We start from the raw sequence: 14,987 nt of genomic DNA on the forward strand, positions 1-14,987 counted from the left end.
GGGCAAGCTCACCCTGCCCACCCATTTAATTGGATGGAGGAAATAGGCTATCGTCTTGTCATGAGTTGCCAGATCTAGAAACTGAAGGTGTCAGGTCCGTTTTCTACTGGTCTATGTGGTGACTCACCTAGGACTGCAGGTTATAAGTTCCCATAGGCTGTGATTTGCTCTCAGGCTCCAGTGTGAATCACCCAGCCAAGCAGCCCATTTGCTTCATTTGATCTAGTATGGCATAGAAGCCTCTAAGACAGACTCGGAGGCATTATATGCTGCTTGCTTGCAGGATTTCTTCTTATGCCACAATTCCAGAGACTTGTGTCTCTAAATTTGCAGTCTGTGCCTCTTGCGGTAGCCAACGGTTGCCTCCTCCCAGTTTTCTCTGATGTCCCAATGCAGAAAATGCTGGTGGGGTATTTGTGTGAAAGGTATAATGAGAACAGGTTGGGGAAAAAATTCTTGCAAATGTCCCTCTTTCCATCAGAGACGAGGAGAATTTAAGCAGATGTTCACCCCTTCATAACCCTTCCCTCCAGTTTCTAGAACCACATATCTAAAGACAATAGTGCCCCATGAGTGCTACATTTAATGCTCAGGGTTATGAAGATTTGTTTACATTAAAAATTATTCGATCAGTTGCTTCAAAACTTTGGGATGGCCACTGTCACTGATCTTGAAAACTCCTGTTCTCTTAGACCACAAGAATACAGGGGGCAACATGGGTTTATGACTTTTTATATTTGTTATATCATGTACTTGGCAAGAATAATTCTTTGCTTCTAAATTTTAAACCAAGGAGAAAATACTCTCCACTTTTGAAAAGAACAGACCTACCGTGTAACCAGATTATAGCATGGTACTGATTACTTATTCAGAAATTACTCTAATGTCCCATCAAATTGCTTCAGGATGGCAATATATCTCCAATCTAATTTTAATGTCACATTAGCACTAAAAAATAGGGTCAGCCAAGAGGCAACCATCAAGTCCAACAGCACCCAGTAAGTTTGCTAACCAAGAGTTTTCTCATATATGATGTTGCCAGAACCTCTGAAGAAACCCAAAAAAAAACTTCTGATTTGCTTCTGAATGTCATTAACACGAAATGGAAAATGGAAGATTACAAAATCTAATGTAAATATTCATCAGTTATGGGTTCCCCACCAATTCATAATATAAAAGAGGAAATTCAAACACCATTCTTAGTACAGTGGTACCTTGGTTTAAGAACAGCTTAGTTTATTAACAACTTGGATTAAGAACACTGCAAACCCGGAAGTCGGTGTTTTGATTTGTGAACTTTGCCTTGGAAGCAGAACATGTTCCATTTCCTGTTGAGTGTGTTCCATTTGTAAATTGAGTCTCCCGCTGCTATGGGAAAGCATGCCTTGGTTTAAAAACACTTTGGTTTAAGAACGGACTTCCGGAACGGATTAAGTTCGTAGATCTAGGTACCACTGTATCACTGATGAAAAAGGAAGGGGATTCTAACCCAATGTTAGAAACCCATTAAAAGCAGAAGAGCCTCCATTATTGGCTAGAATAATGAAGTTACTGCTTCACAAGCTTTTGCCTATTGACCCTTAAGATAAATACTGTTTATGACTATTTACCTATTTGTTTTTATTTGTCAGCTACTTTAAGGATTCTATATACCGTATTTTTCGCTCTATAACACGCACCCGACCATAACACGCACATAGTTTTTAGAGGAGGAAAACAAGAAAAAAAATATTCTAAACGAAACAGTGGATGTATGATTTTTGTGATCTGACAGTGAGTTTGAAGTAGCCCAATGCAAAAATCCTGAGGATCCATGTGGATCCATGCTTTGTAACCACGTTTTAAGTGGGGAGGGAAGGAAAAGCACTCAAGAGACAAGGAGCACGCGTGGGGTGGGTGGAGAAGGATGCTGCTAATAATGCAGAAGAGGCGTTTAAGGGGAGAAGGAGCACGCGTGGGGTGGGTGGAGAAGGATGCTGCTAATAATGAAGAAGAGGGGTATAAGGGGAGAAGGCTCCTCTCCTCTCCCGCTTTGCTCCTTTAAAGCAAGCAAGCTCTGCTTTTCTTCCTCCTCCTCGCTCATCCCTGGCTTAGCGAGCTGAAAAACTTTGCTGCTATGTAGCGAGCTGAGTGGGGAGGAGAGGGGGACAGAGAGCCTGCTTGCTTTAAAGGAACCAACTGGACAGGAGCCGCTTACACTCATGTAAGCGGCTCCTCTCCTCTCCTGCTTTGCTCCTTTAAAGAAGCAGCCTCTCTGTCCCTCTCTCCTCCCCACTCAGCGGCTCTTCTCCCGCTTTGCTGTTTCAAAGTGAGCCACGGAGGAGGGAAGGAAGGGGAACCATGGATCCTCTGCTCACAACTGCAGCAGATCCCCCCCGCCACCCGTAGGCATTCCCTCCATAACACGCACAGACATTTCCCCCTACTTTCTAGGAGGAAAAAAGTGAGTGTTATGGTGCAAAAAATACGGTACTTAAAAAGTTGGATATTAGCTCTCTAAACACTGTGCTCCATTTCTGATGTTCAGATGGTGAGCACAATTGCAAACACATTCAAAACATTGCTGTGCACACACAAGCAACAGAGAGATCAGCAGGGCTGTGTGAATGCCAAGTTTTGTAGCAGTACAAAAAAACTTTAGAAGAGAAATCCTAGAGGGAGGACCCTCACAACAATCCAATGAGTACTGAGTGTGCCCAGGAGTCATTAAATACTGATTAACTGTAGGGGGACAAGAATATTTATTTTAAAAAATCAGAAAAGAGGTGGTGGTGGTGGAGGAATAGAGTGGTTGAATTCCTGAAAAGAACACTCCATATCGCAACATCTTGATGCAGCTCCCACTTTGTAAACAAAGAAAACTGAGATACCTACATGTGGGCTGTACCATATGACCAAATGCTTCTCCAGACAAAAAAACAAGATAAAAAACCCCTACCTAGAAAATTAGACACTGGTGAACGGGACTGTAATCTAGCATGCTCCCTGTCATACAAGCTTTTCTGTTTAGCGGGAGCAACATTCAATTATGTGAGGCCTCATCTGGAATCCGAAATGATGCAGCCCAGAGGAAAAGTGGGCAGTACATTTAAAAATGAATCTTCCTGTGAGCCCACACGGCCTGCTCCTTGCTTATTGGCCCATTTCTACCTGGTCTGAGAGGATGGGGGCTAGATTGACTCCAGCTGCAAAAGCTGCTGCTGCAAGTGCCAGAAATAATTCATTGAGAGCTCTGGAATACCTGCTCATCTGTCTTATTTTTACCTGGCCTGACTCCAGCTACAAAAGGCTGCTTATGCTGTTCTGGATGTCAAAAGCCGCTTTTAAGATGCTTTACTGTGAGTCCTGCTCCCTGCTTGGCTGGCCTACAAAGGCTGCCCCTCAAAGTGTCATCGGATTGCAAGTCCCACAAGAACTGTTCACCTGGCCTATTGTGATCTGGCCTGAAAAGGCGAGACCTTGACTGACTCCAGCTACAAAGGCTGCTTCTGCTATAGAGAGCAGCAGGGTGGGCTATCACTTGTTGCTGATGTCAGGATTTAGTTTTGGAAATGCATTGTTTTTGCTTTTAATCTGAAGTATTTTCTGTTATTTTTGTTGATGGACCTTGGGAATTATCAAAGGACTGTTTAATGTTTATTTATTAACAGATGATATGTTATCATTGGTTTATCAATTACCTTTTTTTGCTCTATAAGTCTCACTTTTTCCCTCCTAAAAAGTAAGGGGAAATGTGTGTGCTTCTTATGGAGCGAATGCAGGCTGCGCAGCTATCCCAGAAGCCAGAACCAGCAAGAGGGATTGCTGCTTTCACTGTGTAGCGATCCCTCTTGCTGTTCTGTCTTCTGAGATTCAGAATATTTTTTTCTTGTTTTCCTCCTCCAAAAACTAGGTGCGTCTTGTGGTCTGGTGCGTCTTATAGAGCGAAAAATACGGTATATGGCTATTTTAACTTCATGACCTAGATTTAAGTTACTTTGTTTTCATTGTCCTTGTTACTGCTTTTTTGTTTTGTTCTACTTGACTGTGTCTCAGGGAAAAATAAGAATGAGCTCAAATTGATAACATACATTTAAAGCACATGGTTCCCCCCAAAAAATAAAAAATAAATCCTGGGAGCTGTAGTTTAAGGGTGTTTGGAATTGTAGCTCTGTAGGGGAGAATTACAGTTCCTGAGAGTCTTTGGGGGAAGCTAGGTGCTTTAAACACATGGTGTGGATGTGACATAATTTAATTCATGCATTGCTTTTGCATTACAAACAGCAACTTAGCATTTCTAGAGAACTAGTTTGATTTCTTTGCAATTGTAAACATATTTGTTAAAATTTAGGGTCAAGTTCAAGGTGCAACCCTTTTGCATTCCTGACATTTAGGGTTAAAACTGTTCAACAGAGAGAAACAAAGAATTTTTGAGCTGTAGGTAGGATGGTGTTTTGGGGGGTAATTGCATATGGTGTTTACCCATTGGCCAATAAATGGAAATATAAGATATTGCTTGGGATATTTGAGGAATTCATTTGATAAGCATTTTAAAGTGAAACTAGGCTGACTGACACTTCATAAAGTAATATGTGGATCCTTCAGATCTCACTTCTTCTAATCTTGCACTATAGTTCTTCGCGGGGAAAAAATAGTACTACCAAAATGTTTATGAAAATTATCTCATATACAATGGCTGGAAAAATAATGCTTCTCTGAGTGAGATCTTACAAGAAGCCATACCTGTCACTGTAGACAGTACAAGGCTAAACAGTCACCGCCTAGTCCCATACATGGAAACCTATGGTTTCCAGCAGTTTTCCTTAGGTGAAAGCAAAAATACACATAAAAAGCACAGTGAAAATTTAAAGCATAATTTGGGAATGAGGAAAAGATGAAATGTCACGGAGGAAGATATGAAATGTAATTATTGCAATAGGTTGACTAAAATATATTTTTGGACTGAATTATTTTCCAGAAATTCACCTCTGCAGTCACAATGACATTATTATTGGGAAGGGGGCAAAAAAACTCACCAGGATGTTTAGAATGCACTAATCCTTGTCAGAAGAATCAGCATGCTATTTCTCGAACGCTGCATTAGTGAACGACTGAATCCTGGAACAGGGCTTTGTAGGGAAGTGATTAAGGATACTACTATGAATTTATGTCAAAGCCAGATAGAGGAGCAGATTCAAGTCTGTTCAACTAAAACGTCATGAAAGGCCAGGCAGATCTCTTTTACAAATTCCTTGACTGCAGTATGTTAACTCCACAAGGGCATGCTGCTGGTTTCATCCAACAGGGATGTTCAGGCACCAGAAAACCCTAGCTTAATATTCAGATGTAGGGATCATTACTGGTGATTACACGAAAAAGGACAAAAGGTCAGCAACTCATAATGCTATCTTGTCATCCCTTTCAACCACATGGCTAGCTCCAGCAAGCCAACAAACATTTTATAAACATAGAATCCAAGAGGTATGAAATGCCAGGATCACTTCTGATCCTAAACCACTAAGGTTGAGGTTGATTGCACCAAATTTAATACAATTTATGTCATCAAACAAATAAAAATGGCCTGCACATATTTTAAACATCATATTTTACAACATATTTTAAACTGAGCCATATTTTAAACTGCAACATATTTTAAACTGAACCCAAAGTATTTCAAATGCCTGCCATTCATCCCCATTAAAAATAATAATAGTAAGATACACAGGAAGCTAAAACTCACTGTTTCTAATCTCTGTTATAACAATTGGGCAAGTTTGTATAAAAGAAGAGAAACCAAAGCTATCTTCCACATTGCCTTAAATATTCGTAATCTACAAAGCACTGATACACTGCTTAATTCACTGGTTCAAATAGTTACAGATAGCATTCATAGTCAGGTACTGAGGGGGGTAAGAGGCAGAGAGATGTGATGCTAACATAGGGAAATGATTTAGCATAGTTTACATGCCAACAGTGACTAGCTTTCAGTACACCAAGCACTCATGTTTGCAATAGGTGAAACACACAGCTTGTCCGCTCTCATTTACTGTGATACTTCCAAAGACTGCCTGAGTCATAGCTGTATTGAGTAAAGCAATAACATTTTGTGCCACCACCTTGAAGACCAACAAGATAAACACCCAAAGATATTTGAAAGGAAAGGAGCAGAAAAATAATGAAGAATGAAACTGTGGGTGAGTTGTTCCTGTGACTGAGAAACTGGTCTGTTGCCTACCCTAGATTCCCCCAAAGGAGAAGGTTTGAAGTTTGAGGATTCTTCTGCATTCAGGAATTGCATGTCAGCAATTGCATCCGGCTTGACAGCTGCAGGCATTCCTGGATTGGGAAAGCCTTGCCACAGTAGTTCATGTGCTGGTTTAACTTGATTACTTCCAGGACTGCATTGCTGCAATGCGCTCCATGTGGGTCTTCCCTCATGCTTGATCCAGAAGCTACAGTTAGTGAAGAATGCTGCAGAACAATTGCTGACAGGAGTGAGGTCTTGTCAACGTACAACACCTGTGCTCGGAGATTTGCATTGGTTGCTGATTTGCTACTGGGTCAACCTGGGACCAGTTTGCCTTGCTAAACTTTCAAGCAGCCCCTGGATTCTTAGGAATCAAGCTTTGGGTTGATTCTTACAAATCAAGCTCTGAAAAATAAGTTCTGGATTTCAAATGTGAAAAACACCTATCTAGGGCACAGACTACTTCACTGGTTTATTATATAAGGTATTCTTTTAAGAAGCACAAAAAACACCTCCACTCTTTAACCAAGAGTACTGCTATAGTTTTACTCTAGTTCCTATGTTGCATTATCCTCTGAGTTATAAGAACAAAACCAAAAACACAGACTGATCCTTCACAGCCAATCATAAACAACTCTGCTAATGAGTGTTGAGGAGAGAATCTCAGGAGAAAACCCCCTGTATGGTTTTATCTACATACAGAGACTGTGAAATGCAGGTTTTGTGTTTCAAAACACAAGGAGCTGAATGCTGCAGCTTCTGCGCTCTGTATAAGGTTTCTGTCTCTATTGGACACATAGAAAAATAGAGATTATCCTCCATTCATCCTTTTCAAGCTGTGTGGCCATTCCTATTCCAAAATCCTCTTCACAGATGGAAACAATACTTTAGGGAAGGGGCTTTCCAGTTTTTGGCACTATTTAAAGCCTGTTAGTACTGTAATGACATTTTCAGAGAAAAACTCATATTCTGGAGAAAGCCCAGAGTTCTTACATGGGTTCCATTTCCCCAGGCCTACTTTTCCTCCTTCAGACAATAATCTCAATATTGCTGGGTTGATTAGAAGATTTCTTTTGGGGGATTTATTCTGCAATCCTACTTTCTTGAGTCACAGCAGCTGCAACTAAATCCACAATGCTGACAAACCTCCAAATTGTGACGGCATTGAAATCCCATAATGTTAAAAGTCAGCCCATGCACTGCACCCCAGCCTTCTCCCGTCTGGAGCTCTACAGATGTTATGGGACTCCAGCATCCATCTGCCCCAGCCAGCTTGGTCAATGCGGAGTTTATTTATTAAGGTGGTTTTTTTTATATCACCCATTCCCCACAACAACAAAATATGATATAGAATACAATTATTAAAGCCAAATTCAAATAAAATGCTTAGGGTTGTCTCTGATGTTAGACATACTCAGAGTAGACTCATTGAAATCAACTGACATTACTCACTTGGGTCCATTAATTCAAATGGATCTACTCTGAGTCAAAATAAGTTGGCTACAACTCATTCATAACTATTATAATAGCAGGTTCATTTGCTTCACAGCAAATATGTTGTGGAGGCAAGATGCACTTCAGTGGGGAGACCACCACAATGGAGCCCCACCAAAATGACTCTTTCATGGGTCGCTACACTGCTCACATCATTCAGAGCAGGAAACACAAAGAGAACCTTACCTACTGATCATAACAAACAGGCACATAGATAGTTCAAAATATCTGGAGGGTGCCAGACTGAGGAACACCAGTCTACATCATTGCAATTATTCAGCTTAAAGAGGGAGAAGACAAATAGGCAAGTTCCCAAATGGTTTTATAGCCACCCTATTCCTTCAATGCCCGAGTCTAGAACCCCTGAGTCTAGATTCATGTATTGAAAAGGTTGTATGGTATGAATGTGGCTAGAGTAGTGTCTCTCCATCACGACTTCTGTGTGGTACTGCTGTACCAGTTACATTGCTCTATGTCACGTACTTTGGAAAATAACAGCCATGGACTTCCAGCTGGTTGCCCGATTAATGGCAGACTGGAGCTCTTTCAGCTGAAAGAGCCCTCGTGCTTTGAAGATTGGGGTGATCGTGAGAGCATCGCGGAACCCCACTAAAAACCTCAGACTGAGCATTCTGAGGACCTGGTCTTCTGGCAGATACCCTTAGTGACTCCCATGCTCCCCGGTAAGCTCTAGTAAGAGCCCTGGGAGCGAGCGGGGTTGGAGATGTGGGTACTGTGGAATTGACTCGCTTTCTTCATTGTGCTCCAAAGCTCCAAAGCCCAGCACAAAGCTCCAAAGTCTTGTAATGGCAATGGTGCCCACCTGAGAGGTGTCAGAAATGAGTTCTGGTGAGTTCCGGCTGGAAAAAAGCCCTGGGTATGACTGGGGGGGGGGGAGGCAACCCACACAGAGGTACAGTTGACTCGCAGGCCTCCTTTGGGATCTACTCAACATGGGATGTGCAAAACATCTCTGAGGCCACACATCTTGAGACAAGGGAAATACGGATAGCAATGATTCATGAGAAACGGCTGTAACAGTTGCTGGTGGTTGGTTGGTTGGTTGGTTGTGTCCTGAAGAAACACCCTGCATGCTTCGAGCCAGCTGCCCAAGTCTGCCATCACTGGTAGTCCCCTTGGTGTCTACATATGGAGAGACACTTGTGGCTGAAGACAACATAGTCGTTTAGAAAAGCAGCCGTTCAATAGCAGGAATCACACTGGAATTCTTTCTGTCACTTATGTTCTGCTTCAAATACCCAGGGCTTCCCCCACGCCCGAAAGAAAGAATACATCAGAAATGTAGGACAGGACAGCTATGATAAAACTATTCTATTTAACTTTCACTTGAAATTGTTGCTAAGCTATTTCTGCAGCTGAACTTTAAAAGAGAAGCATATGGTTAGCTCGTGGATGGGGAAGCTATGGCCCTCCAGATGTCAGTGAACTCTCACAGCCACCATAGCCACTGATCAGGGATGACTGATCAGCACTACAGCTTCTCCACCGCCAAGATAAATGAAGTTCAAAAGAGAGGTTTCCAACAGCTTAAGGCAAGCATAGCTGGTGCCACACCCTTCAGATGCACTACAACTCCCATGCTCCCTGTCCATTGGCTATGCTGGCTAGAGCTGCCTTTCTCAACGTGTGGGTCCCCAGATGTTGTGGAACTACAACTCCCATCACCCCTAGCTAGCAAGGCCAGAGCTCAGGGATGATGGGAGTTGTAGTCCAACAGGTTGAGAACCGCTGATCTAGAGTCAAACATCTAGAAGGCACCATGCTGACTACCCATAGCTGCCTTGGGCAGTCAGCCAGAAAAGTTTCATATAATTTTACGATAATACAAAGGCAAAAATAGTGATGCATTTCTTACGAAAATATTCTCTGTGCCTTTGCAAGTTCTTGTAGAAAAATAAAACAGAAAGATTTCCATCTGATTCTTTAACAGCCAGGCATTCCAAATCAGGCTCCTGGTTTTGAACCGAGTCCAACTTTGTAGTAATATTAATGGATATGAGTAATAATTACATATCTTCTTCTTTGTAAGTCACTTTGAGAGAGCTGTTTTTGCTGAAAAGTGACCAATATGTTTATTAAATAAACACAAAAATAAAGACAGATATGAATAAAAAGTTACAGATAGGTAGCCGTGTTGGTCTGCCATAGTCAAAATAAAAAAATTCCTTCCAGTAGCACCTTAAAGACCAACTAAGTTAGTTCTTGGTATGAGCTTTCGTGTGCATGCATCTGAAGAAGTGTGCATGCACACGAAAGCTCATACCAAGAACTAACTTAGTTGGTCTTTAAGGTACTACTGGAAGGAATTTTTTTATTATGAATAAAAAGGGCATTTTAGACAGCATAAGTATTTTATGATAAAAAGCAGAAAGGCAAATGAATTAAACTACCAGAAGGTATGGATGGGTTGGAGACTTCCCTACCAATGGACATGATTTTACAAATCCGTGGGAAGTAAGAGAAAAGTTAAAGAAACTATGGATCCAATGCTTTTAACAAAAGGAAACCATCCTGCTCTTTTAATTATGTCTAATGTGTTTTTTTAAAAAAGAAAGAGAAGAATAATTACGCACCCTGTACAGGCCTCCCCAGAAATGCTATTTCCTCTTTGGGACATCTTCCAAAAAACAATGTAACCAATTTAGAATTTAACCAGATGCCAGCAACAACGATAAGCAAATCTTTGGGATACATTATCAAGCTTGAGAATTACCCAGCCAAAGTTTGATATTAATTCATTGATTTCCACAGGAGTATTAAGCACTTGCTGAAATCTCTCTCCCTTAAACTGCTTAACTGGTTGGATTACGAGGTTTCTTATTCTCTGTTCTCCCATCCTATGCCTACAGAATCTCTTAATCATGCTTTGCTAAGGAATACATTATTTGAAATTACACGCAATGTATTTGTTTATTGTGCATTATTTTGAACTTAGTATTTTGCTTGATTGGAAGTATTTAGCAAAAAGAATGGTTTGCTGTTCCTGAAGAGATTTTATATGCATATGTCTCCGTGCTGATCAGGACGAATATTAAGGGTCTAATGGAGCTTTGTATATTCAGTTATGATAATAATATAGGATATCAAGCATGGTTCAGCATGTTACGTTGGGGGGGGGGATAACCTCCCCAGTTTTTAAATTGTGACAATCCACTGCATTTGATATAGTGACTGATTTGATCATCCCTGCCTGATGAAAAAATAAACCCTGATATCCAGTCACATAGAAAAATTATGCTAAACCACAAGAATCTGAACTATGTTTTGATTCCCGCATAGGAATCTTAATATCTATTTAATGCAGTGTTTGTCAAGCAATTGCAAGTTGATTAATCACATGGATTTTAATCAATTAATCAACTGCATTTAAATACAGAGCCTTTATGAGGAAAGTTCCTTCTACTTGCTCCCTTGCATATAACAACTGGATAAAAGAAAAGCTACCACCCCTTGTTTGAAGGGGATATTGTCTTTCATATGCTATTTCCCATTATGCTTGAACCAGGGTACAAAATGTTCCCTTCAGGATTCCAGTTGATCTAGGTCTAAGCAAAGATAGTGACATTGATTTCAACTGACTCAATTGCTTGTTGTTCTTATTGCTAGAAGAAAAGCCATAATGGTTTCATTCCAAGGCACAATATGTCTGATAGCTTTGGATAAAAATGGGAAGATAGTTATCTGATTATTCTCCCTTAACCTTGGCACACGGAAGCAGAGGCTCCATCTGTACAACCTGCCCAGTCATTTGCTCTTCCATATCAGCTGAGGGACAAATTTTAATCTTTAAACTATAATTTTAATTTTTAAACTATAGGCTGCAGTTTGAGCATGCTTATGTGAAAGGATGGTCCATGGGCAATCATTGGGACCTACTTCTAAGGAAAGGTGTCTGCTTGGGACTGTGGAGTTAACTGAAATCTACCAAGCAAATTCCAAAAAACCTTGCAAGCATATTTTACTTTGAAGCAATTACTTTGTATCATCTCACAAATAAAAAGCAATGAAAGGTTGTATCCAAGGCATACTCAGAAGCAGACCTCAGAAGACCTACTGAATTCAATGGATTTAACATTAGCCACTCCCTTGCTTTCTGTGTGTATGCTCAAATCAAACAAAATTCAGATACCCTTTGATTGTACACAAGAGACTTTGCAGAAGTTTGCATCTATGTTATTGGCATCTCTCCTAATTGCTTTTATGTGAATGATAAGGGAGAGGGACAGATGTAAACACTCATAATTGCAACCCCACCAGTTTTATACCAACATATATATCCCCCCGTTTTCCTGCTTATAACGGACTCCTGTTTACATAAATAAAAAGGGACTTTATATACAACAAAGGTTCATTTTTGGCACTTGTAATCATTACTTTCTTGCACATTTTGCCTGGGGCCTACAGTATCATTCCGTTACAACCTTCATACTGCTCACTGTTACCTACACTTAATCCCACCTGTCCCAGCCACCATCTGACTCACCTCCTTCTTTACAGAGTCTGATTATTAAGCCACCTCCATGCAATTTCGACATCCCACCTTTTCCCAACATATTGCTGTAGGAAATGCATCTCTTCCCAATTACCGCAGGTTTGCAGCTCCCTACTGAGATTTGCCTCCACCTGCAATTCGTTTCCCTTTTCTGTCTTGGCGCCTGAAAATGTGCTGCTCTTGAAGGCCCACGGAAATGCAGCCCGGCTCCCCCCATCATTTTCCTCGGGGCAAGCAGGGATCTGCCGTTTGCCGTGTCAACTCCCCTTGAACTGGAATGCACCTCCGCTTCGTCTCCTCAGCATTTTGCCCTTCCCTTTTCAACCCCGCATCCTACTCTTTCTATCCCTTACCCTAACTCAGTGGCGTAGCGTGGGGGGTGCAGGGGGGGCCGGTCGCACCGGGCGCAACATCTGGGGATTAGGGTTAGGGGGGCGCAAATCCACGGGTTAGGGGGCGCAAATCCACGGGTTAGGGGGCGCAAATTACTTGCCTTGCCCCGGGTGCTGACAACCCACGCTACGCCACTGGGCCCTAACTTGTTTCCTGCTTGGCAGGGGGTTGGACTCGATGGCCCTTGTGGTCTCTTCCAACTCTATGATTCTATGATTCTAACTTCATTTTTAGAAATCTGGTGCCAGAGGCTTTCCTTGTCGCCACAATTGAACATCAAAGTTTCCACAGCAAAGCTGTTGTGGCGCATCGACGTTCTAACACATGGCCATTATTTTCTGGGACGTTGTCACGTCTGGGGGACGCTGAATAAATCTCAAAATAATCGACACCCCACCAAATATATCTCCAGAGTTTGCCGACGCGTCGCTCCCCAGTCATTTCATTCCCCTCCCCTCGGAATCCGATTCCATTCATAATTTCGCACGTTAGGAAGCCTACCCTAGCGCCACGGAATCGCGTGCATAATCCTTAGGGCACGTGTGTAGTTAAAGGGTGATCGAGACTCCGAAAACTCCCTGCCCTCCCGGGTCAAAGCACCCTGCGCAGTGCTACGTCTGGACGAGGAAAGCGCAGCACGAAGGACCCTCCAAAGGAACACCCTCACCTCGGCCAAGCTTACCTCTGATCCTGAAGGTGCGGGAGCCAGTGCTTCATGGCAAAGGGCTGCGGAGATCCGGCGTGGGACCAGGGGCCTGGGCTTTCGCGCTGCGCCTCCGCCCGCCGTGCATGCTCCTTTGCCCGGAGTGCGCTGGAAGTTTTCGAGATCGGCGGAAGGGAGCGAGCTGGCGGGAGGGCGAGCGGCGGCGGCGGCGCCAGGCAAGCAAGCAAGCGAGCGCTCCAAGCGCGCACAAGGCATCCCCTGCGCACCCGCTCCGTCTCCGCCGCCCACCTCTCCGAAGCGGATTGGCTCCCCGGAGTCGGGAGCCTCGCGATTGGCCGAGTCAGCCGGGCTCGAACCAGTTCGGACGGCCCTGGCGACGGAGCGCGCTGGTGAAGCTGCCGGAGAGCTCGCAGCGGCAGGAGCGTTTCGATTCTCGCTCCCGGGTTGGCTTGCCAAGGGCCGAATCCTTAGCGGCAGCGCAGTGCCAGAGGCGAACTCCAGGCGCAGAATGGTCCGCCCCCGCTGGAGATGGATGGGGCGGCGCCGTCGGTGGTGGAGCGTGTGGAGCCTTCCGCACGAGGAGAGGTCTCCCAAGGGAGGTTTGGGTTGGAAAAGACCCGGGAGGAAACTGAGCAGCGGGTGGGGAAATAGTGCATGATGATGATGATGATGATGACGACGATGATTTATTACTTATACCCAGCCCATCTGACCACGCCTGCCCAGCCACCCTGGGCGGCTCCCAAAAGAATATTTAAAACATGATAAAACATCAAAAATTAAAAACTTCCCTAAACAGGGCTGCCTTCAGATGTCTTCTAAAAGTCAGATAGTTGTTTATTTCCTTGACATCTGATACATGAGAAGCAGCCAGCTAGCCAGACCGTCAAATCATAAGAACACAACAATTTCTCTTCCTTTGCCCTCGCCAGCAGATGAAAGAGGGATGTATTTAAAGGGTGACCAGCGACCTTCTCTGAGCTTTGCTTCTCTTGGGGGAGCAGGGAAGGTGTTATAGGAGTCAACTCCTAGGGACTGAGGTCCCTTCGCCCCCCCCCAAATATTTCAGAGGGCCATCCCCCCAAAAGTTGATGGGCATTGCCATTCAAACGGGGTGTGTTCACCATGTCTTGCGATCCATTATGCCTATGAATGGTCTGTGACTGCAATAAACATTCATTCATACAATTCTATGAACACCAAGAGGACGATTATCAGTGATGGATTTAGGGCAGTGCAGATGGGTTCCCCATCATAAGGCACCAAACCGAGAAGGTGTTTTTGTAATAATATGAAGTTTCAGGGAGCCTATTGGAAAGATCCATTAAAAGGCAGCTATGCCAAAAGGAATGGTTGTGAAAATATTACCAAAGTCTGCTCCTGATCTTATCCTTGCCCATGTTCTTGGCTGGAAGGGGTTTGGGTGGTGTGTTGGTGCCTTTCTTCCAGCCTTCATTTGCAGAGAGGAGCACCACTGTTGGTGAGGGTTCTGCTATGGAGGAAGCTCCCACTGTGTACGTATGGATGGAAAGCTAAAGGCAACAGCAGACAGGGAGTCCCAGAATGGGTTGTTGACAGAGTTGACCACCAGAAGTTTTGAATCCAGCAAGAGGCTCAGTCCCATCAGCTACATCAGTCTGGAGCTATGTGTGTGTGTGATTTGCTCTCCATCCTAGCAAGCAAGTCCCCCTGGTCTC

General features: G+C 43.3%; 1 protein-coding gene across 1 annotated transcript in view; it reads right to left on the reverse strand.

Annotated features, from left to right (window-relative positions):
• AMIGO2 (adhesion molecule with Ig like domain 2) overlaps window positions 1–13,877 on the reverse strand; it is a 21,960-nt gene extending 8,083 nt beyond the window's left edge. The window contains exon 1 of the mRNA XM_082239736.1: window positions 13,309–13,877. The gene's annotated coding sequence lies outside the window, so the exon portion shown is untranslated. The remainder of the gene's footprint in view (window positions 1–13,308) is intronic.
• Between the last annotated feature and the right edge of the window lie 1,110 nt (window positions 13,878–14,987).

The sequence above is a fragment of the Podarcis vaucheri genome (genome assembly GCF_965113315.1).
Source record: "Podarcis vaucheri genome assembly, chromosome: 10".
In the NCBI taxonomy this organism is placed as follows: Eukaryota; Metazoa; Chordata; class Lepidosauria; order Squamata; family Lacertidae; genus Podarcis; species Podarcis vaucheri.